This window comes from Podarcis pityusensis (genome assembly GCF_964106645.2).
Source record: "Podarcis pityusensis genome assembly, chromosome: 15".
Lineage (NCBI taxonomy): Eukaryota > Metazoa > Chordata > Lepidosauria > Squamata > Lacertidae > Podarcis > Podarcis pityusensis.
Genome location: NC_138040.1, coordinates 9,679,193 through 9,704,819, shown reverse-complemented (window position 1 = coordinate 9,704,819; position 25,627 = coordinate 9,679,193). Strand labels below are relative to the sequence as shown.

The 25,627-nt window shown below is 43.7% G+C and overlaps 1 protein-coding gene across 1 annotated transcript in view; it reads right to left on the bottom strand.

The window, feature by feature from the left end:
• Window positions 1-2,477, bottom strand: part of WSCD1 (WSC domain containing 1) — a 40,245-nt gene extending 37,768 nt beyond the window's left edge. The window contains exon 1 of the mRNA XM_080982999.1: window positions 1,970-2,477. The gene's annotated coding sequence lies outside the window, so the exon portion shown is untranslated. The remainder of the gene's footprint in view (window positions 1-1,969) is intronic.
• Between the last annotated feature and the right edge of the window lie 23,150 nt (window positions 2,478-25,627).

The window sequence follows — 25,627 nt, the reverse complement described above, 5'->3', positions numbered from 1 at the left end:
CTTTGAGAAACCCTGATCTAAGAACATAAATAGGAGCTTTCTTGATCAGGCCAATGGCCCATCTAGTCCAGCATCCTATACTCACAGTGGCCAACCACATGTCTCTACTGGGAAGCCCCCAAGCAAGACCCAGCTGCAAGGACACTCTTGTCTCCTGTGGTTTCAAGCAACTAATATTCAGAAGCGTACAGCCTCTCACTGTGGAGGCACAGCATAGCCTTTATGGCTAGTAGATCTAGAGAACCTGTTTCGCTGTGCTCCAGAACAGGTGTTTCTTCCACTCTGCCCTATTCAAAGCAGATCTGGCCATTTCTGGTAACCCTTGTGCTAAGTCCTGGCCTGGGGGGATTGCAACTGCAGCAAGGCCCACAACAGACAACAAGGTGGCAAAGGGCTATCAGGTCTTAGTCATTCTGAGCAAGATGCTTGAAGCAGCAGTGCAGGAGAAATGGAAGGAACACTGGGGGTGAGGGAGAGTGCCTGGGTGCCTGTGGAGGTGGCAGAGGGCAGGAGATGGATGATGGTGCCTTCAGAGGCTGGAATGTTCATATGAGGCTGTAGACAGCTGCAGGGAGAAATAGGGCAACAAGTTCTTTTTCCACCCAGATACTTAAGCCTTTTAAAAGCTCCATGTTCAAGGACCAGTCAAACCATCTTTCCCAGCAGGGAGAGCAGTACTAATGACAGGAGAGCACTTCGGCTCAGGTATCAAAACTGAACCAAGGGTGTCCATGGTCTGCTCACTAAATCTGAGGTTAAAAATCCGTTTGCTAGGCTCTTCTGGGAAAGCCAAAGTTTAATTGCAAAGATCATTTTGAGGAAGGAAACACAATCCTCTTTCAAGACCAATATTGCCACTCAGGGGAAATAAGGATGTCTGAAATCGAGGGGGGGGGGGAGCGAATCCCTTTGAGTTGAAGAAACTGGAGACTTAAAAACTGCTTCCTTCCTTCTTTAGCGAAATGAACTGAGATGAAATGATATCCCTGTTTTCGTGAACCTTGCCATCAACACTTTTATTTTCTAGGTCAGTGGCAAAACTGCCAAATTATAGGGTAAAATGAAAACACACTGTTGTTTGAGAGAGAGAGATAGCCACAGAGGGGGAGAGTTGTGCTATGGCAAATGTATACATACAGTGCAAAGGGATTATGACTTCTGTTTTTATTTTATTTTTAAAGGAGGTTAAGGGAAGGGTGAGAAAGAGGAAATCTGATAAAACTTAAGATCTTGAAAAATCCAAGGGGAAGAAATCCTATTTGCAACCATGTTCCTCACTTTGATCTCCCAGAACTGTAGGTCAAGCTGCTTTCTTTGTCATCATTTCTGCAAACCAATATGGTTCTAGCATGACAGCCAGAAGTAAGTTTTTCTCTAAGGGGTAATGTGTGAGATGACGCTCTGCAGAATGGTAGTTTCAGAAAGGCTTCTTCTTTCAGCAAGGAATAATATCATCCCAAATGTACATTTTCAGAGGCCCTATGGTTGAGGGTTTGGGAGACACTACAGAGCTGCAATAGCAACCAAGCAAAAATGGAGATAGATGTTATTTATAAAGTGCTGCAAAAATGTATGTGCTTGCATTTGGGGTAGGGGTTTTTCAGAGAAACACTGGCCTCTACTTGTGCTCTTCAGAACACAGGGGTAACAGTCTCTCTTGCATATATGATCTCCCTTTTCAAGTATACCAAATCCAGGCTTCACAGTGCCTCAGCCTCCTAGCACAATCTTCACAACACAATCCTGCTACACACACACACACACCCCACATGCTTGAGATAGCACGGATCATTTTCATCAACCCCACAGATACCTGCCTCCGTAATGCATGTAATTGCTAATGGCTCAGGAACAACGGTGGAAGAAGGAAAAGAAAGAAAGAAAGTTGTTCAGTTCTGACTTAGGCAGTGATGGATGGCTATTTGCAAACACTTTTCAACATGCCAATAAGAAGGGAAGGAACACTCACCTCATATACATAGTTGTGCATGTAATCAGAACTCCAATTTGAGAGAGGCAAAGTCCTCCGCAAATCCAGCAAAATATTACCAGAAAACTGTATTGCAGCTCTATGAAGCAGATCAATCCGTCTCCCAGCGCCCTGCTCCGTTAATCCTCCTTCTACCACCCAGATTTCAGTATACAGAAGCTGTAATCCTCCTGCATCCTCCTTCTCGCAGCTCTGCTCGTCTCTAAGCTCAGCACTTGAATACCTCCAGCTGTTTATATCAGTAACTAACCGAGCCCTAAGAGAGCAGACCCACTTCGCACATGCTCAGTGCGGACCGGGCTTCGCCACTGCACAAGCCGGAGCTCTCCAGGGTCCTAAGTGACTCACCCAGCCACCGTTCAGTACAGCAGCACAGGATGCAAAATATCACTTGTGTTGACTTTGGTACTCGGGGAAATAAGAGCACTGCCTTGTCTGTTTTCATTGCAAGCTACAGGAAAGAGAAGGACACACACACACGCTAGGAAATGGCATCCATATCAGCAGCTTGGATCAGTCTGATGGCATATAAAGGTTTCCCCCCTCCCCAAACATCCCCAGGAAGCTGTTAACATTTCTACCGCTTATGACCGCAATTTCTCCACAATTGTTCTGCCTCTCTTCGTGGGTTTTTGCAAAGCTGCTGAAGATGACAGTTGCATAAGCAATGCCTTAATGCTATTACTATGCTGAATGTAAATCAAATCATATAAATCTGCATGAATTTTATTTGCTGTTGTTATTTTATTTTTTATCATTGTAATACAGCTTCTTCTGGTTCAACAGCTACAGCCATATCCGGATTGGAATGAGTTGGCCACTATACTCCATACTCTGGTAACCTTCAGACTGGATTGCTGCAATGTGCTCTGTGTGGGGCTGCCCTAGGTCCAGGTCTTGAAGTTCAAGCTGGTGGTGAACACAGCTGAGGAGGGCAGTGGCTGGCAGAATGTGACAACTCTGCTAAAAACTCTGCGATGACTGTCCATAGGCTACTGGGTTCAGGTTCAAAGGCTGGAATGACTTGGGCCCAGGATACCTTAAGGACAACCTGAACTCTTATATCCCAGCTTGATCATTTAGACCATCTGGAGGAGCACTGCTTGGTGTCCCCTGTGTTATCAAGGCCCCAAAGACCTCAGCTAGAAGTCAAGCATTTAGTGTCACTGGTCCCAGACTGTGGAAGACCCTTCCAGCAGAAGTTCAGCAGGCAACCTGATCTTTGACATCTAGGTGTCTCTTGAAGATGTTTTCTGCAGACCTTTGTCGCAGTTTAATTTTTGATCAGCTAGTCATCTTAATGATTATCTTCTTTTCAAAATGATTTGGGGGGGAGGATAGTCAGTGTATACCACCATGATATTTTAGTGGCAGAGCAGTATGGAAATGCATTTTTAATAAATAAAATAAATATACATTGTGTAATGAATAAATGCAAAAATACATATATATACATATATGTGTGCATAAATAAATATACATAGTTTATATTTACCACTTATAAAATAGTTATGTACATAAAAACTGTTAAAACAATTGCACACATAAAAACAATTTCAAAAAACCAATTATATAAATAAATATATATCCAATTTTTTAGACTTTTTATGTATGTTGTTGTTTGGTATATGGTAATATTGTAGATCACCTCAGCATGCCTCATGGGAAATGAGTCATAAATGAAATAAAAGCTAATAATTTAGTCTTAGCTATCTGTGTGTTCTTGCAAACACCTCTTGCAAACACCTGCTTCCACCATTTGGTCTAAGATTGTAAACAACTGCTTAGAAAATTTACCAAGAGACATGGAGAGATTTTGGATGTGATAGCAAGTCTCGCTCAACAGAGATGCAGCATAATGATGCAATCGGGGTGTTATTTTCTTTTTTAAAATAAAATAAAATGGTGCTGATTTTTCTTTAATTAGTTTCTTTTAACTGACTATATATAATTTTAAAAGAACAGTTAAAAAATGTAACAGTCCATTCATGATGCCTATACTCTGCCTCCCAGGTTGAAGGCAGTAATGCTTTAGAAAACCGCTTGCTGGAAACTGCAGTAGGAGAGAGTGCTCTCTTCTGCTCATGTTCTGCTTTGGGGCTTCTCATAGGGTCATCTTGTTTGCCTTCACCAGAACAGTCTGCTGGACTGTATGAGCCATTGACTTGATCCAGAAGACTCTTCTTATGTTCTTATATACTCAGCCTGGTGGAGATGGAAAATATACCTGAAGGTGAGTCGCAGTCAGGAGGGTGGATCTGCCTGATAACTTGGGGACAGAATGTGATGGACATCCACCCCAGTTTTATTCTATTCCTAGCATAAATATTGCATCCATATCCTTCATCATAGAACTCAAGGCAGTATTTACAGCAGGGGTTGCAAATATGGTGCCTCTGGACACGAGTGTACCTGGCAGAACCTCCTATTGTGCCCAAAAAAGGTCTCAGAAAATAACTCCTCAAAACCCCACAAGACATGAGAGACTTTGTTCTCCTTGCTCAGTTCCTCTTTGCACTGTCTTGACCTCTCCTACGTTAAACATGTCCTGCTTAAAACATGCCCACATTGCAGTGGATGCCAGATTTGGACATCCACCCTCCCACCCATTTTGGACAGTTCTGTGAGCAAGTGTGGGGTCTCCCTCACATCCTGTTCATAGGGTGGACTGATGATGGGCACCCTCATACTATTCTGTGGCCCTATATCTTATTCTGCTCTTTTGGATGTGGAAGCCATTTGCATCATTTCACACACAGATAATAGCTGTCAACATTTCCCTTTTTTAAAGGGAAATTCCCTTATTCCGAATAGGATTCCTCACAAGAAAAGGGAAAAGTTGACAACTATGACACAGATGCACCACGGCAGCCATTTTGTATTGTCCCACACCCCTACAGCAGCCATTTTAAGTTATGCCATACAGCCACATTTTGTGACTGGCACCCACGGTGCTTTCTCAAATCTCCAGATGTGTGTATTTGCCACAAAAGTTTGGTGACCTCTAGTTTACAGGGTCCCAGGCAGTTTTCCATCCAGGTTAAGAATAAAATCCAGCCCTGCTTAGCTTCAACATGGTGGGTGTACCATGCACCCTCAGACTTTGCCCTATTATCTTTAAGGTGCATGTAGAAAGTTTATACCGAGCCAGACCAATGGGCCATTTTTCTCAAGAGCTCAGTACTGTTTACATTGATTGGTAACAGCTCTTCGGAGTTTCAGACATGGGCCATTCGCAGCCCACATGGAAATACAAAGGGTTGTGCTTTCTCTCTCTCTCCATATTTTATTTTATTTTATTTTAAATGATATTTATTGAAAGTTTTATAGAATTACAAAAAAGAAGAAAACAGAAAAAGAGAAAGAAAAAACAAAGAAAAAACAAACCACATCAAACAATACAAATTCAAAAAACAAAAATACACCACAAACACTCAAAAACAAATCCATCATTCTCAAATCCTCAACTGTCATTACCTTCTTTCTTTGACCTCCTCCTCTTCCCTTTTTTTGTATCCTAGTTGTTAATTGCCGCAGCAAATCCTTTCCATATTTCATAATATTCTGTCATTACATTACCTTAATCTATTTTAATCTTATCTTACTATAAAAAACCTTGAAACTTAAAACTTAAATCTTATTTTTACCAACTTCTCATAACCATAATATTCTTACATAATTCTTTAAACATTTTTGCTAAAGCCAAGTAATTTCATTCCAACATTTTTCTAACATTCATCAATTTTATAAAACAATCCTAGTAGTAAAAAAAAGAAATAAAAACAATCCAATCTTCATCCAGCGTCCCTTCCTCCTGGTCCCGGGTTTTGTCAGTCCTTATTATCCCATCGATCTAGCGCATTAACCTGGTAACCTTATATCCGAGGCCCTTAAGTCTCTTCCATGTCCCTTCCGCGGCTCTTCTTCATATTTATAACTGTATTTTCCTTTGTCTCCTGCTCCTTTCACTCGTGGGAACTCCAGCTTAACAATGCTTTTAACCCTTCTCAACAAATCAGCCCCTTTTCCATAGTCCACACTAAACTCCATGTGGTATTTAAGAACATATTTCAAAAACCCTCCAAAATTAAGAGCCCCCACAACCCCAAACATCTCACGGCCCATTGCCAGACTTGAAAAGTCCAAACATCCCTGCATAGGGGGGTCTATCCAACCCCCCATTTCCAAACCAAACCAAACTTTATCTTTCCAAATCTGGCTTTTTCCAAGTTCATTTGTCAAATCCAAAAGCTCATGTTCCTGCTGGGCCACAGCTCCCTCCGTCTCTGGTGCCCAAGATTCAGCAGCATCCTCTTCCCTCATCTGTTCTGTCAGGGCACACTCCTGATTTAATTCCTGGGTGGGCTCCATATAATTTCCCACTGCCTGTTCAAAATTTCTGATCGCATCAGATCCGTCTTCTCATGTAGCTGTTCCAGTAGGGCATTTGTTTTAGAGAAAGCACACAACAGAGCTTCCAAATACATTGTCCTGCAAGGTCAGAAGTCTATTCCCACGATTGTAATCTGTAACAGCTGCAAGCTCCCCGGAGTTGGTTACAGTTTCACAGTCTCCCTCTAGGGGGAAAATTTCTATTTGTTCTTTCTTTGAAAAACAAGTCTAACAACAAAGTTTCCTTTTCAGATATTTTGTCAATATTTGTTCCTTTAAAAAGTGAAGGGGAACAATGGAATCAATGTTTCTCTTCTTATGGCTATCTGTCAAAAACGTTTGTCTCTGGTCAATGAGCTTCAAAAAAAAAAAAAAAAAAGAACGTCAGTCCTGACACCCCGCTCCAGGATCAGGACGGTGGAAAGTTACTTTACTTTAGACTCACTTCGGTAGATTTAAACAGTCCGAAAAAGTCCCCCCTCTTCCCCTGCTTCCGAAGGGGGTTCAACAATTTTAAATGATGAAAGTTAATCTTTTACAAGCGATTTTCTGGGCTCTAGTTTGCCATGTCTTTGCTTTGATCTATCTACAAAGAAACAGAAGGCTGACTTCCTGTTTAGACCTTCCCGTTTCAGTGCCAAATTGAGGTAAACTTTTAAGTCCAATTTTCCTTTCTGCTCACAAGTCCTTATTTAAAGTCCAGTTGTCCGAGTTTAAGTACTCACGGGTGATTATTTTAGAAGTCAAATTGTCCCTGGAAAAAGGCAGCGCTCTCCGGCAACGGCTGTGCGGCTTCGCTCCACGGAAGAAGCAGTTGACTCTCAGCACCGCGCCACTTCCCCCTCTTCGCTCCAGAGCCCGTTAGTGGGTTCTTTTGCGGGTTGGGGGGGCGCTAAAGGTGCCCGCCAAGTCCCATGGTCACAGGCTTCATCCGCCTGTGATTTTTGAAAGGGTCCCCGCTTCGCCGTAGCAGAAAAGACCCGTTTCGCGTGGAGCTAGTCCCTCCAGATCAGAGGGAGTCCGCCATTGCCGATGGCGCCACCCCGGAAGTCTCTCTCTCCATATTTTAAAACATCCTGCTCATATTCTATCCCTAACAGCATCTAATGTAGGTGTGGTAGTAACTTGAGAGAGAACCTCCACAGTGGCTGCACCCAGATTTTGGCACTCCCTGTGTTGAAAGGCAGGAGGATAAAATGACGGTGACTTTTAAAATCCACTAATCCCTGCCAAAATGACCTGGCTTCTCTGTTTCAGAGCAGCTGTTCCAACCATGTCTCTCAAGCATCTCTCAGATGAATAAGCAGCTAAGATACCCCATGACTGATTCTTGTCTACCAGGGTTAGAGACTTCTGCCAGTTTACACCTTTTCCTTCTACAGATGGGGGGGGGGGAGTGTTAATAGTCAATCTCCACAGGTGTGCCTTGCCTACATGTTGAGTACATCAAACCTACCACAGTCACACTAGATCAGTGTATTCTCTTACATTCCCACAGCACCCCTTTTTATTTTATTTTGCAGGGATAAAAAAGACGCCTTACGAATTTTGACATCAATTTATCAGCAGCTAAGGAGCATGTTTCAGTGCGATTTTTCTAGAAAAAGTGGTGCCGGAACTCACTATGAACATCTCCCTCATTCTCTTATAATGGCAATGGCTGTTGGCTTAAAAAAATATATATCTGACACATCAGAGGGAGCCAAGAGTAGAAAAAGAGAGAGAGGAAACCCCACCAACATTAGAATATACAGTCGTACTTTGAAGTTGAATGGAATCTGTTCCAGAAGTCTGTTTGACTTCCAAAATGTTTGGAAACTGAAGCTCCTGCAGTCAATAGGAAGCTGCAGAAGCCCCATTGGACATTTGGCTTCCAAAAATAGTCACAAACCGGAACACTCACTTCCGGGTTTGCGGAGTTCAGGAGCCAGAAGGTTCAAGAACCAAGCTGTTCGAAAACCTAGGTACAACTGTATATAATAAAAGAAGGACAATTTTGTTCAACAACTTAAGTGGGTTGCAAAGATGAAGGTGCTATTAGGTAGCCTTGGTGGCTAGCAGAGGCACCAAGTCATTCCGAAGATTGGGGGGGGGGGGGTCCGGTGCAAGCCGTGTGTGTGTCATCATGCACATTAAGGTGGGCTTTATAATTACCAAATGGCTATAGCCGACAGAAGAGGGAGGAAACAACAGCACTAGCATCTAAGAAAAGCCTTTGCCCATCTCCCTTTAGGCAGAGCATAGTTAAGATGGTTACAGCATTAAATCAGGGTTGGGTTCCCTGCCCTCCTCCCCCCCCCCCATGCTGTGCTGACTCAGTCATTCATTATTGGGAACTGACAGCAGCAATTAGCAAGTGGCCGACATGGAGAGCAACGGCGATCACACCGATCCAGACTCCAAATTAGAGCAATGACAGTGTGCTTTGTTCCTTCATGGGTCAGCTCTTGTCGTTAGCATTCCCCACCTCCCTGGCATCAGAAGGAGAAATAGTAAAGACACTGCAATTAGTCTATCTCGGTCAATTTCAACTCCATTAGCATAATGTTTCAGGGCAGAAGACAGTCAAGCCAATTAAGAGTGACCACCACCACTCCAGTGGGGGGGGGGAGTTTTCCTCTAAAGGACACAACCAACAAAATTAAGAGAACTGTCAGGCTGCCTCATCCAAAGATGAGAGGAGTGGATCTGTAGATTATTCGCAACAGAAACATGAAAGATTTGGAAACGATGTGGCGGTCCATTGCTTCATTGCGAGAGAAAGCTGAAAGAGGTGATTGAGTACAGTGGTACCTTGGGTTAAGAACTTAATTCGTTCTGGAGGTCTGTTCTTAACCTGAAACTGTTCTAGACCTGAGACACCTCTTTAGCTAATGGGGCCTCCTGCTGCCGCCGCGTCACCGCTGCACGATTTCTGTTCTTATCCTGAGGCAAAGTTCTTAACCTGAGGTACTATTTCTGGGTTAGCGGAGTCTGTAACCTGAAGCATCTGTAACCTGAAGCATCTGTAACCCGAAGTACCACTGTAATTGTGTGCCAAGACCCAATCACTCTCTATATGGTGAAATAACCATACAAGACAACAGAATATAGGTTTTGGGCTCAAATAGGCCATGACTTTATTAGATAAAGATGTGAACCGTTTGGCATAGGCACTGGGTGAAGCCATCTAATTAACTCCAACATGTCTGCTGGGAGTGAAAGGTAAAGGGACCCCGATCATTAGGTCCAGTCGTGGACGACTCAGGGGTTGCGGTGCTCATCTCGCTTTACTGGCCAAGGGAGCCGGCGTACAGCTTCCGGGTCATGTGGCCAGCATGACTAAGCCACTTCTGGCGAACCAGAGCAGCATACGGAAATGCCGTTTACCTTCCCACCAGAGCGGTACCTATTTATCTACTTGCACTTTGATGTTCTTTTGAACTGCTAGGTTGGCAGGAGCAGGGACCAAGCAACGGGAGCTCACCCCATCATGGGGATTCGAAATCCCTGGGAGTGTATCTAAGGGTAAACCACAACATGAGGGGCCCTATGACTTGCATCAAATAGAAGTTCCTACTGGAGGAGTTCTAAGGCCCTAACCCCATCAGGGCATCAGACAGAAACAACTCCTCACGGATCCCTTTAACCTGATCATTTAAGATAAGCAGGCTTCCATGGAAAAACATATAAGACAGAGCCAACCTGAAGCAAAATATCAGAATGGCAAGATAATAACCCACTTTGGAAGTACATATCTTGCATTTTTGAAACTCGGGCATCATTTTGTGTGTAAAGTGTTTGTTCTGTGTGCTTTAAATAAGTTGCAGAACACACAATATGCTATGTGTAGCGGGTAAATTATTTTGCAACATGATGCACCTGAATGTCATCTAAAAATAAGCATTATCTGTTAAAAAGCCCTTACCTACATATTAACATCTATCTATAGTCTGAAGCAGGGGTGTTCATGGGATTTGGCCAAAGCCTGAAGTCTGAAGCAAATTGGTCTGATTCAGTGGATGGCGGCAGACAGACCCACCTCCTGGAATCTCCTCAAGGAACAGCACTGATAACATGGGTAAAAAGAGGAGTAGAAACGCCAAAAGACTGACGATGCTCTTGAGCGACAATTTATCAACTCCCAAAGGAAAACGGGAGCTTGTTTGTTTTAGAAAGGATTTTTGATTCCCAGGCGGGGCCAGTGACAGGGCACGTTTTTCCAAGCCCAGATGCGAATATACTCTTGCCTCTGAAAAGAAGCTTAAAAGAAGGAGAGATACAAAATGATTCTGAAAGAACAACTGTTCCTTTTACAGTCATTAGTTTGGGAAGCTTCATTGAAAAGCAAGGCATTTTTGAAATGTCACGGCCAGTTACCAAGCAACAACTGCAATATCCCTGCTGCATTCACAAGAACACACTTTGAAATTTTGGAGCTGGCACGAACAGAAGGGAGCTGCAGGAAGAAAAGCGTTGTACCACCCTCCAAAAAGAGTTGGAATGGCAAAGAATAACAAATGAAGAAAACCCTGACATGTGTCCTCCTTCCAATAGCTCTCTGCACTTCTCTTTAGTTCTTTTCAAATTGCAACTGTTCTTAATTTTGAGATTTGAGGGCTTCTCCAGATACAATTGCCCTTCTTCTCCCACTCCTCTTTATTATAGTTCTTTGTATTTGGCAGGGACTCTTCCAAAACAGAGTTGGACAAATAATCTGCTGCTGATTCAATTCACTTTGACACTTTAAATTCATTCTGTCACATTTCTGAATTAATCTGCAATTAAAAAGAAAGAAAATTACATTTAAATGCATGGTGTATCTGATCAAAACACACATGTTAACATGATTTTTTTTTATGCCCCCTTTTAAAACCATTAACTCCATTAGAACATTTGGAAAGTGTGGAATATGAAGGATAGTTAAATTCCAAACTATACATCAGTTTGCACACTTGAGAGCCAGTGTGAGGTAGTGGTTAGGGTTGGACCAGGGTTCAAATTCCCACAAAGCCATGAAGCTGACAGGGTGTCTTTGGGCTAGTCACTGTCTCTCAACCTAACTGACCACACAAGGATGTTTTGGGGTTTAAATGGCAATGGGGAGATGCAATGAGGTTGAGTGGTGGACCTGTAAAAGAGTATTGGGAAATAATTTATAATGAATTGGGGGGGGGGGGAATGTTTAGAAGTACCTTTCAAAAAAAAAAAAAGTCAGAGTCCTTTTTGTTGGGGATAATTCAGATGGGAATTCCCAGGTGTCAAAAAAGGTTATTTATGTATGCCACTACGGAGGCCTGTGTTTTGTGAAGAAGAAGACGAAGAGGAGGAGGAGGAGGAGGAAGAGTTTGGACTTGATATCCCGCTTTATCACTACCCTAAGGAGTCTCAAAGCGGCTAACAATTTCCTTTCCCTTCCTCCCCCAAAACAAACACTCTGTGAGGTGAGTGGGGCTGAGAGACTTCAGAGAAGTGTGACTAGCCCACGGTCACCCAGCAGCTGCATGTGGAGAATCATAGAATCGTAGAGTTGGAAGAGACCACAAGGGCCATCGAGTCCAACCCCCTGCCAAGCAGGAAACACCATCAGAGCACTCCTGACATATGGTTGTCAAGCCTCTGCTTAAAGACCTCCAAAGAAGGAGACTCCACCACACTCCTTGGCAGCAAATTCCACTGTCGAACAGCTCTTACTGTCAGGAAGTTCTTCCTAATGTTGAGGTGGAATCTTCTTTCTTGTAGTTTGGATCCATTGCTCCGTGTCCGCTTCTCTGGAGCAGCAGAAAACAACCTTTCTCCCTCCTCTATGTGACATCCTTTTATATATTTGAACATGGCTATCATATCACCCCTTAACCTCCTCTTCTCCAGGCTAAACATGCCCAGCTCCCTTAGCCGTTCCTCATAAGGCATTGTTTCCAGGCCTTTGACCATTTTGGTTGCCCTCCTCTGGACACGTTCCAGTTTGTCAGTGTCCTTCTTGAACTGTGGTGCCCAGAACTGGACACAGTACTCCAGGTGAGGTCTGACCAGAGCAGAATACAGTGGCACTATTACTCCCCTTGATCTAGATGCTATACTCCTATTGATGCAGCCCAGAATTGCATTGGCTTTTTTAGCTGCCGCGTCACACTGTTGGCTCATGTCAAGTTTGTGGTCAACCAAGACTCCTAGATCCTTTTCACATGTACTGCTCTCAAGCCAGGTGTCACCCATCTTGTATTTGTGCCTCTCATTTTTTTTTGCCCAAGTGCAATACTTTACATTTCTCCCTGTTAAAATTAATCTTGTTTGTTTTGGCCCAGTTCTCTAATCTGTCAAGGTCATTTTGAAGTGTGATCCTGTCCTCTGGGGTGTTAGCCACCCCTCCCAGTTTGGTGTCATCTGCAAATTTGATCAGGATGCCCTTGAAGTCCATCATCCAAGTCGTTGATAAAGATGTTGAATAAGACCGGGCCCAAGACAGAACCCTGTGGCACCCCTCTAGTCACTCTTCTCCAGGATGAAGAGGAACCATTGATGAGCACCCTTTGGGTTCGGTCAGTCAGCCAGTTACAAATCCACTGAGTGGTAGCATAGTCAAGACCGCATTTTACCAGCTTCTTTACAAGAATATCATGGGGCACCTTGTCAAATGCCTTGCTGAGATCAAGGTAGGCTACATCCACTGCGTTCCCTTCATCTACCAGGCTTGTAATTCTGTCAAAAAACGAGATCAGGCTAGTCTGACATGACTTATTTTTCAGAAATCCATGCTGACTATTGGTGATCACAGCATTCCTTTCTAGGTGCTCACAGACTGTTTGCTTAATGATCTGCTCCAGAATCTTCCCTGGTATTGATGTCAGACTGACTGGGCGGTAATTATTTGGGTCCTCTCTTTTCCCCTTTTTGAAAATAGGGACAACATTTGCCCTCCTCCAGTCTGCCGGGACTTCGCCTGTTCTCCAGGAATTCTCAAAGATGACTGCCAGTGGTTCTGAGATCACATCTGCCAGTTCTTTTAATACTCTTGGATGCAGTTCATCTGGCCCTGGAGACTTGAATACATCTAAACTAGCCAAGTATTCTTGTACTATCTCCTTAGTTATTCTGGGCTGTGTTTCCTCTGCTGAATCATTTGCTCCAAATTCTTCAGGTCGGGCATTGTTTTCTTTATCGGAGAAGACTGAGGCAAAGAAGGCATTGAGGAGTTCAGCCCTTTCTGTGTCCCCTGTTTGCATTTCACCATCTTCTCCTCTGAGTGACCCCACTGTTTCTTTGTTCTTCCTTTTGCTACGAACATACCCATAAAAGCCTTTTTTGTTGCTTTTAACCTCTCTAGCAAGCCTGAGTTCATTCTGTGCTTTAGCTTTTCTGACTTTGTGTCTACACGTGCTGGCTATTTGTTTGAATTCCTCTTTGGTGGTTTCCTCCCTTTTCCATGGGGGGGGGAGTGAACACGGTTCACCAGATTACAAGTCCACTGCTCTTAACCACTACACCACGGTGGCTCAAAAATGGAAAACAAGCGAGGTCCCAACCAAAGAAGAATGGCAACTTAAACTGATGGAATATGTGCAGCTTGCAGATCTAACTTATAGAATAAGAGAGCAAGAAGAACATTCGCTTAAAGAAGATTGGAAAATGTTTGTTGAATGAAGGGGGGAAATTGTGTACACTTGAAAACGTTGGCAGCATTGAGATAAATTCAACAGTGTAAATAAGTTTCGATGGAAATAACAATTGAATACTGAATATATCTTTCTACTCAGAGTTTGTGATATTGGGGCAGGGCTAGTCAGCACGACCAGGGTGCCTGTTGTTGTGTCAAAAGTATTTCATTAATGCAACAAAATCTTTCAGCTCAACATGCTGTATTTTAATGGTGTTCCATGTTAACTCACTCTTCAAAATGCCAGGGATGTACAGCTGTTGAGGGCCACACCCTTAACAGACACCATCGTCATCGTCATCATTTTATTATTTGTACCCTGCCCATCTGACTGAGTTGCCCCAATCGTTCTGGGTGGCTTCCAACAAAAGCAACTGTATATTTTTATTACTAAAAAAAAATCATCCTATTTTTCCCATAATAACTCTCAAATTACAAGTGTTCTTAAAATCCTGCCAAGGTATTGTTCAACAAGCCTACTTGTTATAACTATAAACTGCAGAAGCTATGCAATGCAGCCAGCACACCTGGCTTAGTATTGGGCCACAGCTGTGACCCCATAATACATGGCCTGTTCTCTTCAAAAGGATTTATATCTCACACTAAATACCCATTTCCTGGTATTGTACAGCATTGTTCTCAGTGTTTGCATGAAGGAAGTTACACGGATCATAGTGGGACCACCTCCCTAGCAAACACGCCTAAAAGTGAGCAGTGAAGGCTTGTCACCTATATGCTAAATTTATTCTTCTTTGTTTTGCTGAAACAGTCCGTGCTGTGACGGGGATCCAGATGAGGCAAGGCAAGGGGACAGTTTTCCAACATCAAAAAGATACCAGTAACACTAGTCAGAACGTCTGTTTACATGGCAACTCAATTAAAAATAGGAACAATCTTTCAATATGCACCACAATCGCTTCAGCTGCAAAGGTAGCATCTGAGGCACAGGAGATTAAAAACAGATATTTCACATCTATTAAACATCCATCACTATTGTTTCTTCAGCTAAATTGTGAGAGCAGGCATGCCACCATTCCTTTGCTTTCACATTAATTTTCAGGACATTGAAGGTGAGAAAATATGCTTGCAACAAGCCCAGCAAAGGGGAGAGGGTAGTTAACAGGAAGCTGGCCATGCCGGGAAATGAATGAGAACAACCTAGATCGTTTTATTTCATTTTTAAAAAACACAATTAACACCTTTTCCTGGTATACCAGAGAACCGTTTGATTTCCGTCCTTCCTTGGTGTTGAATTCAGTGGAGGGTACTGTCCTATAATTTTGAAGGAAAAAGTTCTTCCATGAACTGCTGTCAGTGCAGAATTCTGCAGCACGGTTGCTGAAAGGAAGTGAGACCCATCAGCCTTTTCCCAGCCCTTGAGACAGCAGACCTTCCACGTGTCCCTATTTTCCAGGGACAGTCTTGGATTTACAGAAGCTGTCCCAGTTTCTGATTTGATCCTGGAATGTCCCACTTTTCCTTAGGACATCCCTATTTTCATCGGAGAAATGTTGGTGGGTATATAAAGATATCCCTGTTTTCATCAGAGGGTATGGAATTATGTGACCCTGGAGCCAGGGAGCTAAGTAATCTTTTGAAGACATCTGAATGCAGCCCTGTATAGGGACTTTTAAAAAACTAAGCTTTTATATCTTTATGCGCCCCCTCGCCCAGCTTGTCCGGAGTTTTGGGCTGGGTTGCCATCAGTATGCCGATGACACCCAACTCTATCTGTTGATGGATGGCCATCCTGACTCGGCCCCAGACACACTGACCGGATGTCTGGAAGCTGTGGCTGGATGGTTACGTGGGAGCCGGTTGAAGTTAAATCCCTCGAAGACAGAGGTCCTCTGGCTGGGACGGGGCGATATGGGATTGAGGGGGCAACTCCCATCTCTTGCGGGGGTGCAATTAGTGCCAGCATCGTCCGTTAAGAGTTTGGGTGTAATCTTCGATACCTCCCTCTCTATGGAGGCGCAGATTACAGCTATAACAAAGGCGGCATTTTTTCATCTCCGCCAAGCTAAGCAGCTGGCTCCTTATCTCTCTCGCCCTGACCTAGCCATTGTGATCCACGCGATGGTCACCTCCAGGCTTGACCATTGTAACTCGCTCTACGTGGGGCTGCCCTTGAGACTGACCCAGAAACTCCAGCAGGTGCAGAATGCCGCGGTGAGACTCCTTATGGGGTCTTCGCTGCGAGATCATATTCATCCAGTACTATACCAGCTGCACTGGCTCCCGGTGGAGTACAGGATCAGGTTTAAGGTGCTGGTTTTAACCTTTAAAGCCCTATACGGCCTAGGACCCTCGTACCTACGGGACCGCCTCTCCTGGTATGTCCCACAGAGAAATTTGCGGTCTGCAAATAAAAACATCCTGAAGATCCCAGGCCACAGAGAGGTTAGGCTGGCCTCAACTAGAGCCAGGGCTTTCTCGGCCGGGGCTCCAATCTGGTGGAACGCTCTGTCACAAGAGACTAGGGCCCTGTGGGACCTGACATCTTTCCGCAGGGCTTGCAAGACAGAGTTGTTCCACCAGGCCTTTGGTCAGGGCGCAGCCTGACCCCCTCCTCTGGCAATCTGCACAGAATTTTGCTTAATGGTTGCCATCAATTTGATTTTAATTTGATTTTAATTATTTTTATAATGAATGTTTTTAGAATGTTGGATTATTTTGATTGTTGTTAGCCGCCCTGAGCCCAGCTTCGGCTGGGGAGGGCGGGATATAAATAAAATTTATTATTATTATTATTATTATTATTATTATTATTATTGGAAGCTGCCTAGAGTGGCTGGGGTAACCCAGTCAGATGGGCAGGGTATAAATAAAATGATAACAACAACAATAATTGGAATAGGACATCCCTATTTTCACTGGCAAAATGTTGGAGGTTATGAGAGAGCAGGGAATAACCAATACAGGGCACAGGTGTTGCGTGAAATCAGACCCAGCCTTTACTGACTGCAGCAGAAAATGGCACATGTGCTGTCTTGGGCCAAAGACTGGGAGGTTAGTGTTGTGTTGTGCATGTGAAATCACTCATGCATTGTCAGGAGAAGGCATGATGTCTGGAGAAGGCCTTGCCCAGCTCTGCACAGCTTCAATGACCACCGTGCCTCCTCTCTCGTGCTCAGACAGAGCCTACTTTGATGCTGAACCATGCTCGTCTTGGCAGTTTGGCCTCCTCAGCCCTCAATATTGAGAGGGCTGAGCCCCCTGCCAAGGAATATTGAGGGGACTGGTGACACGTTTGCCTCCTAGAGTCAGTGCACCTGGAAAGCAGGGTTTGCAGAAGGCAATGATAATTTTGGCATTCCGCTTAGCCCCTTCTGGTGGAATGGCGCTTTGTTGGGTTAGGGAAGCTCCTAGCCCTATTCCATGGGAATGGTCCAGCATTGAACCCTGGCATGGTGTAAGCCAGGCTGCTAGGGGTGGTTGAGGGGGAAACCCAACCAGCAGGCCAATTGTGGTTGAGATTGAAAAGGAATTTATTTCTGGCCCTGTCAACCAGTGACCTAGATGACCCAGAGCGGCTCTAACACTGAGGGCAGGTGGGTGGGAAGCTCACAAGGCAAACTGGCCCCAAACACTTGCAGCTGAAACCTTTTAAAGGCCTTGATCCCTCCCTCTTCTCATAAGATCTCATGGGTGGATCCCTATCCCATGAGATCTTGCAAGTACATTATGGGAGAGACATGTATTATGGGGAAAATGTGTATGTTAGTCAAAACTACATGCAAAATAAATGTGTTTATCAGGATAAATTTGCATTGAAATGCCTAGGAATGTCCATTATAATATTTTTTTTAATTGCGATTTGCTGCAGAAATGTGGAGAACTGAATTTATAACTGGACGACTGAGCCACTAAAATTGACGATATATCCATTCCGAGCAGGGGCATATTCTTTGAGAGACAGCTCCTCCCTTTACCCAGCATCATTCCCCCCAGGATCAAGTTAATCAGAAGTGCCAAATGCTTGGTATTCAGCAATGTCAAGAGGAATCAAATTTATGAATCAGTGAGTCTTCAGAAGAAGAGGAATCAGGCTTTTAGTATTCTGGCACCTGCCCTTTGGAATACCTTCCCCATGAATATCAGAGTGGCACCATCTCTGTTGTCTTTTTGGCTCCTGCTGAAGTCTGTCCTCTTCCAACAAGCCTTTTAAAGTAGTTATCTTTCCCAGTCTGCATCTGTATTGGAATTGTTTTAAAGATGTTTTGATTTTTATAAATGATTTGTGAATTGTGAATTGAATTAATTAGATCAGTGATCTGCAAATGTTTTTGGGCCACTGCCTCCTTGGTTCCACAAATTCATCTCCAGTATCCAGTGCCCAATAAAAGAATATTCAGAATAGTAGTTTGCATGACCCACTAAGGAAGATAGCAATGGCATTCAAAACAGTAACAATTAATTGCACATTTATTCAAAACACACTCTGGTACTCCTTGCCATCTGAAATTCCTTGACTAGTTTTTGCCCCAAGTAGAGTCTTGCCAGCCTAAGACCAACTGATGAGAAACCTACACTAACATCACTGACTTGCAACATCCCATAGAACTATAGAATTGTAGAGTTGGAAGGGACTACAAGGATCATCTAGTCTAACTCCCTGCAATGCAGGAATCTTTTGCCGAACGTGGGGCTCAAACCCATGGCCCTCAGATTAAGAATCTCATGATCTACCAACTGAGCTCTTTGCATGGTTAAGCAGCGGCAATGGGGGAATGGCAGTTCTTGTGCCTTTAACAGCTGTGTGGCAAGCAGACTTTCAGCAAGTCAAGTCTTTTCTAATATGGAAATCAAACTATAGGGAATGCCTCACCCGTTGACACTCAGTCTGTCATGCAACCTGTGCATGGCCCTTTGTTTATTTTGGGGGTCTCCACCTCACCTGTGGGGCATTAAAAAATGTAGTATAAACACTGACAATTGGGAAACAGTTGCCTGAGTGCGCTCCAATTGGAGAACAGCCTTTACCAAAGGTGTCATGGGCTTTGAATACACTCGAACTCAGGACACAAGGGAGAAATGTGCTAAGAGGAAGGCACACTGGCAAATCCACACTGTGATCAACTCCCACCCAGAAACCAATATCCCCACTGTGGAAGGATGTGTGGATCCAGAATTGGCCTCCACAGTCACTTATGGACTCATTGTTAAAACCATGTTTATGGAAGACAATCTTACTTGGCTATGAATGATAGAAGAAGACGAAGACGAAGAAGAAGAAGAAGCAAATAGGATTGCAAAAAAAAAGGACACATTTGCCAACTTCTAATTTTAACTATGGACTGCTATGACAACTCTACCCATGAAAAAGAGGGTGTGTCCTGGAAAAAGAGGACATATGGCAACCCAAGGGAAAAGGGGAGTATACATATAGTGTGCTAGGACCCAGGAAATCCTGCTGCCTGCCCCTAACCTGCCCTCCCTCTATCATGGTGCCTGCTGGCCTCATCGTAGGCTGAAGTGTTCCACACCAGCAGAAAGGAAATAGCCCCCCCCCCAACCCTTGCAATTTTATGGCGAGCCAAGTGTATATAATTAAATGGCCTACCAGAGGCTTTTCCACCCTCTGAGGATTTCATATGCTGAGTTGGAAAAATGATGTATTTACAGTGCTTTTAGCTCGAGTTGGATCTACGAGCTGTTTGTGAGATGTAAATGAGAGAGGGGGGGTGTCTTTTGGACCTTTCCCAATATTGTGAACATTTTCATAACCAAAAGCCTTTCCACTGTGATTCTGCATTTTCTTCCCCAATTGACCAGCAAAGAGGGGGATGCATTTGGCTTCGTAATATCTATTTTTAAGAAAAGAGATTTTTTTTAAAAAAAGGCCTGCCCAGATTTATGTACCCACCATTGGCTTTTTGAAATACAGCATTAATAGTATCTCTTTATATCTTGCTCTCCAGAACGAATAAAGAGCCTGTATCACAAGGCTTTAAATCCACTAAAGGGCAATTTTATAGAGCTCCTTGAAACCGGGGCTGATGTCCATTGAGATACACGGCAGGGAGCCCAAACAGTAGGCGGAGGCCATTTTTTTTGTTAATGTGACCTGGTATGGAAATGTGAAGAACTTGAATTTAAGATTGGGTAAAATGAGAAATGAAGAGAAGCCTAAGTGGATATTTTGTCCCACCCCTATCATCAGCACAGGACACTTGGGTCACACATACACCCCAGCACAACTTCCATACATTTGAAAATCTTATTTTCCCTCCCATCCTCATCTGCTGTTAGATGGACACCAGTAGACACCTGAGGTTAAAGCTCACATCAAAGTGTTGTTCCCAGAATTAACCTCAAATTAAACATGTTAAAAATGGTTGTTTGGGGGTTGGTCACATTACTCAATTGCTCCGGAGGCATCAGGAGCTTTCACAATAACGGCCTTAGCGTCTTCCTTCCATCTCAAAAGCTTTGTGGAATGCGAGTTCATTAAAGTGTGGCCTGCATACAGAAGGAGCAGCATTTAGTCTCAGAAAATCTCAGCCTATTTACTGTGGATCGTTATGCTCACGAGAGCAGAATTGTTTAATGTCCCCGATTAAGAAAATGGTCTGGGTGCATTTCATGCGAGAATGGTTTTTTTTTCTTTTTCCTTTTAGCCATCACAGAGGTATTTTGAATAGCTAGGATCTGTGGTCCTTTTTCCGCCTGGTTCTCATTTGCTGAAACATACACAGAAATTGAACTGCCTGGCAAGAAGACTCTCAGGAATGTTAATCTTTGCATCCACAGTTCTTTGCAAAGCATTCAGAGATCAAGTGTTAAGTAGACCTCTCTTGGGCCACGTTGACAAATGCTGCTAATGCCTTTGTTTAATACACATTAGAAGTGTGGGGGGGGTAGCGGAGGGGGTGGTAGTGGTGTATATAGCAAGATGGTTTCACCTGGGAGGCCTGATGGGAATGTTCTGAAGGAGAGAAGTTGTATTAGAATCATAGAATTGTAGAGTTGGAAGGGACAACGAGGGTCATCTCAACCCGCTGCAATGCAGGGATCTTCTGGTTAATGTGAGGCTCGAATGCTGAGATTAAGAGTCTCATGTTCTACAGACTCAGCTCTCCCAGAAGTCCACTCTTACCCTTAGAGAGATGAAAATACATACAACTCTCTCTCTCACTCTCTCCTGTATTTTTCCGTGTATAAGACCACCCCTATTAAGGAAATGGGGGGAGATTGCCCAGAGTTGTTGAGCTATTTATGGGGGGGAGTGTCGACAATTGCTTACCCGCCCGACCGCCGCTGCCAATCACACAGCTTGCCAAAGCTACCAGTCGTCTGCCTGCTCACCGACAGCAGCCGCCAATCGCCATTGTACATCTCCGTTGTTTCCATAATTCAACATTAAACTACAAGTGTACAATCCTACTAACGATTTTAGCTGTTTACAATGGTTTTTAAGATAAATTATAAATTTTCCCCATTCCTTATTAAAACTTTGGTCTTCCTGATTTCTGATTCTTCAACTCATTTTAGCCATTTCGGTACCTGGTACCTGGTACCTGAACCTGTTTGTTTGTTTGTTTGTTTGTTTGTTTGTTTGTTTGTTTGCTACCACATCATTTTTAAAAAGTATGAAAGCGGTTTACAGCAACAGAACATAAAACTATACAATGAAAACCATTAAAAATGTTAAAAACAGACACCAGACTAATCTACACTGGTAAGTTATAACGTTAAAAATGAGTTATAAAAATGTGACACCAAAGGGTGCTGTAAAGCAGCGATCCACCATCAATGAAAAATTGCATTGAGAGCTATATTATTTTTAAAGCGTTTTTACAGATCAGTGTCGATCCAGGCATCAATTAACCATTGTGGAAGGATGTATTCTGAATTGCTTGCATAGGTCTGGCAGAATAGCAGTGCTTTCAGCAGATGTTTAAAAGTTAGTGCAGAAGGTGCTTGCTGAATCTCTGTTGGCAGTGCATCCCATAATACTGGGCTGATGAGAGTAAAAGCTCAGTTTCTTGTCCTTGTCAGATGACCCTCACCAACTTAGGGAACAACCAATGATGCTCCAGCAGATGATCTTGGTGGTCAAGCTGAGGTATTCTGGACCCACTTTTTCAGGGCTTTGTAATACAAGACAATTGCTCACAAATAATCACGTGCAATTGCATACATAAGCTCATGGGAGGGGCCACTCACCCTTGGGACACTAACCCCGCCCCCTGTGACATTCACCCTGCCCCCCTGGGATGCTAGCCCCCCCCAGATGCTAGCCCCGCCCCCACAGGTGGCTTCCCCCGCTCCCGGGTGCACGCTGCTCTGGGTGCCAGAGCAGCTACCTCTGCCTCTGCAAGGACCAACTCCTTCTATATGAACCTACCTGGACCCTGAGATCATCTTCCGAGGCCCTCCTTCATGTGCCTCCTCCTCGAGAGGTCTGAAGGGTAGCAACACGAGAACAGGGCCTTCTTTGCAGTGGCTCCCCATCTGTGGAATGCTCTCCCCAGGGAAGTTCTCCTGGCGCCTTCATTGTACATCTTTAGCTGCCAGTCAAAAACGTTCCTTTTTAACCAGGCCTTTGGTTGATCTGATTTACATCCTATGCCCTTTTAAAACGTGTTTTTTGGGGGGTTGTTGTTTTTATTTTTATTATGTATTTTGTGGTTTTAGATCTTGATTTTATTCAGTGAACCGCCCTGAGACCCCTGGGTATAGCGTGGTATATAAATTTAATAAATAACAAGAAGAAGAAGAAGAAGAGGAGGAGGAGGAGGAGGAACTGTCTCAGCCCCTAGGAGCTGGTGCTTTATGCAGTACTATATGGGACACTGGCCTGATTCAGCAGAGCTCTTCTTCTGCCCTCATGCTCTTTTCTTGAGAGGCAGACAGCAGGAAGGGTTGCAGTTGGACTCAGGGACTGGATGATGACAAAGACATCAACCCACAGGTCCCCAGTCACAGCTATAACAATGTTACAGTATTGCATGCTCTCTGAGATCAGTCACTGGGGATATACATATTACAGGTGCAAGATTAAAACACACACACATATGCTCTGTTAAAGGAAAAAATAATCACACCAACCATCAATTTATGCCGAAGGCAGTCTTTCCTATCCGAAAGCTCAGCGTCTCCTCTCCCCAGAACCTGCTGTTCCATTGCAGTTTCTCTTTGCAGTTTTCCAGAACATTTCTCTCTGTCGCTAATGATGTTGCATACGACATATCCATTTACTTTTGTGGTTTGCTACCATTTCTAAGGCTTTAAGGAGGTGACTTTAAACTAAACCACATCAAGCCGAGTTCTAACAACCATGGCGGCTAGCAGTCAACCAGAGTATATCAAGCCATTTACCCAGTTTGGATTTCTTTAGATCATGTTTTTAACTATAAATTGTGGGGACTAATCCTGGGATATAATCCTTCTGGTGAATATAAAGGAGCAACAGGAGCATTTCCTGCCTGCCCCACTGGGATGGCTGAAAAGAAAAGAGAAAAGGTCTTTATACAGGAAACTTACATGAAGAGATGTCACAACAGCTGCAGTTCCCAGAGTCCCCCAGGAAAGAAGTACTGATTGTCAAACTGCTCCAGAAATTGTAATTCAGTGGGGGAGGGGGGAATAGGGGGTCTCCTCACAACTCCCATCACCCTGAACAAACTACAGTTCCCAATATTATTTGGCAGAAACCATGACTGTTATATTGCTTTGAATGTGTTAATAGAAACAACTGGAGTTGGCTTTTACAGCCCAGCTCTCCATCAAGGGACTCAGTCACCCTTAAGTCCATGATTGGTCGGAGAAAAATGGATGGAGGCAGGATTCAGTGAGAGCAAGGCATATCTTTGTTTTCCTGTTGCAACAGAAGCCATTTTCCCCCTTTGGTGGGATGTGAGGACACAGACCACATGTGTGCAAGAGTCTTAAGGAATTGCCCAGCTCCTTAGCCAAAAACCACCCCATCACAGAAAGAGGCGGTCTACAACAGAAATTTGAGAGTATGGCTTGCCTCCTGTCTGTCAAGTTACCTGATAATGTTTGCTGATTGCATTTCCTGGCCAGTTTGGGCAAATTTTTTGAGATGGTAAAATACTTTAGTTCTTGAATCCAGGTCACAGGCCTACCCTATTCATAGACAAAATATGTGCTTAAGGCAGGATTTGAAGGATTTGTAAGTGAAAAGAACCATTGGGAGAGGTTTTTCCAATATATTTCCTTCTGCAGAGGAATATTTGGAGTCATTAAGAGTCAAGATGGCTTCAGGATTGATCTCCTGGATTGATCTTTCAGACATGTAGTTTATATACTTAAGCAGTGCTGTTTTTCTAGAAAAAGAGGGACCGGAACTCACCATGAACACCTCCTTTGTTCTCTTAGAATGGTAATGGTGCCTACCTGAAAAGTGCCGGAACTGAGTTCTGATGGGGAAAAAGCCCTGTACTTATATATGTGTGTTTACTGTGTGCACTTATGAACATTCAATTTAATTATGGCATCTTAGAATTCCTATAATAAATGTTTAATGCAGGTGTGTACATTGAAAAGGGTATTTTCTACATGAAAGCCAGCCTGGCAATTAATCCATTGGTTCCCTTTGAATTTTTAAGTGATGTGGGTTAAGTTTGGATTTTAAGCCCCACTGGGCTTCAATTTCACCTGGGTGTGCAGGAGTGGTGTTTCTATATGTTTGTGGTTTGTTTTTTTTAGGTTTGCAAACGCAAGGACAGTAGTGGTGGGTGAGTAAATAATTCAGGGCCTCCTCTGATTTTACAGCTTGTACATTATAACGACAATTAGCTTAGGTCCTGTTGGGAGCCCCATGTTCACCAGCATACTTCTGATCTTTGACCTCAGCAAATTCAATCCACCTTTAACAATCCTTTTGCTTGGGCGGCGCAAAGAGAGGCCCTCAACGACAGTCGAGAAATCAATAGAAAGCTAAATGCCGTACAGTGAGTGAAACTTTGTTGGGGTAATAACAGCAGAGGAATAAAAATTTGTCTAAATGAGCCAGCCAATACTGTTTTCCATTCCGAACAGCTTTCCCTGATGAAGCCTGACAACCTTTTCAAGAAGAGTTAGTTTGAGCTAACTGCACCACAGTGAGTAATGGAAAGGAGATTATTCCAGCTACAGTGTGAAAACCTGTTGGACTATATAAACCGAAATGTGTCGATACAGATTTGGTCTCCTAACGCTCTGGGCCTGGTCGTGGTGCAAGCAAGCACACACTTTGATATAAGCTCCAGAGTAGGTTGCTGCCATCCTGGGCCAGCATTACCTGCAAGCAGTGGAGGCTGATTTCTTAGGGCAGATGAGCTGCTGACCCACCAACTTCAGTCTGTCATCAGCCTGTTGACACCTGCTTGCCTTACTAGCAGCTACTTAGGGAGCAACACTGTCATTTGCTACCTCTGGCTCCATCTACTGTTGGCCTCCCTCCCTTCTACTCTACCAGATCTCAGTGGGCACCACCCACCATGACTTGTAATGATAATTTTATTATTTGTATCCCACCCCATCTGACTGGGTTGCCCTAGCCACTCTGGGAGAATTCCAGCATATATCAAAACATAATACAGTCATACCTCATGTTACATCCACTTCATGTTACGTTCTTTCGGGTTACGTCCCGCGGC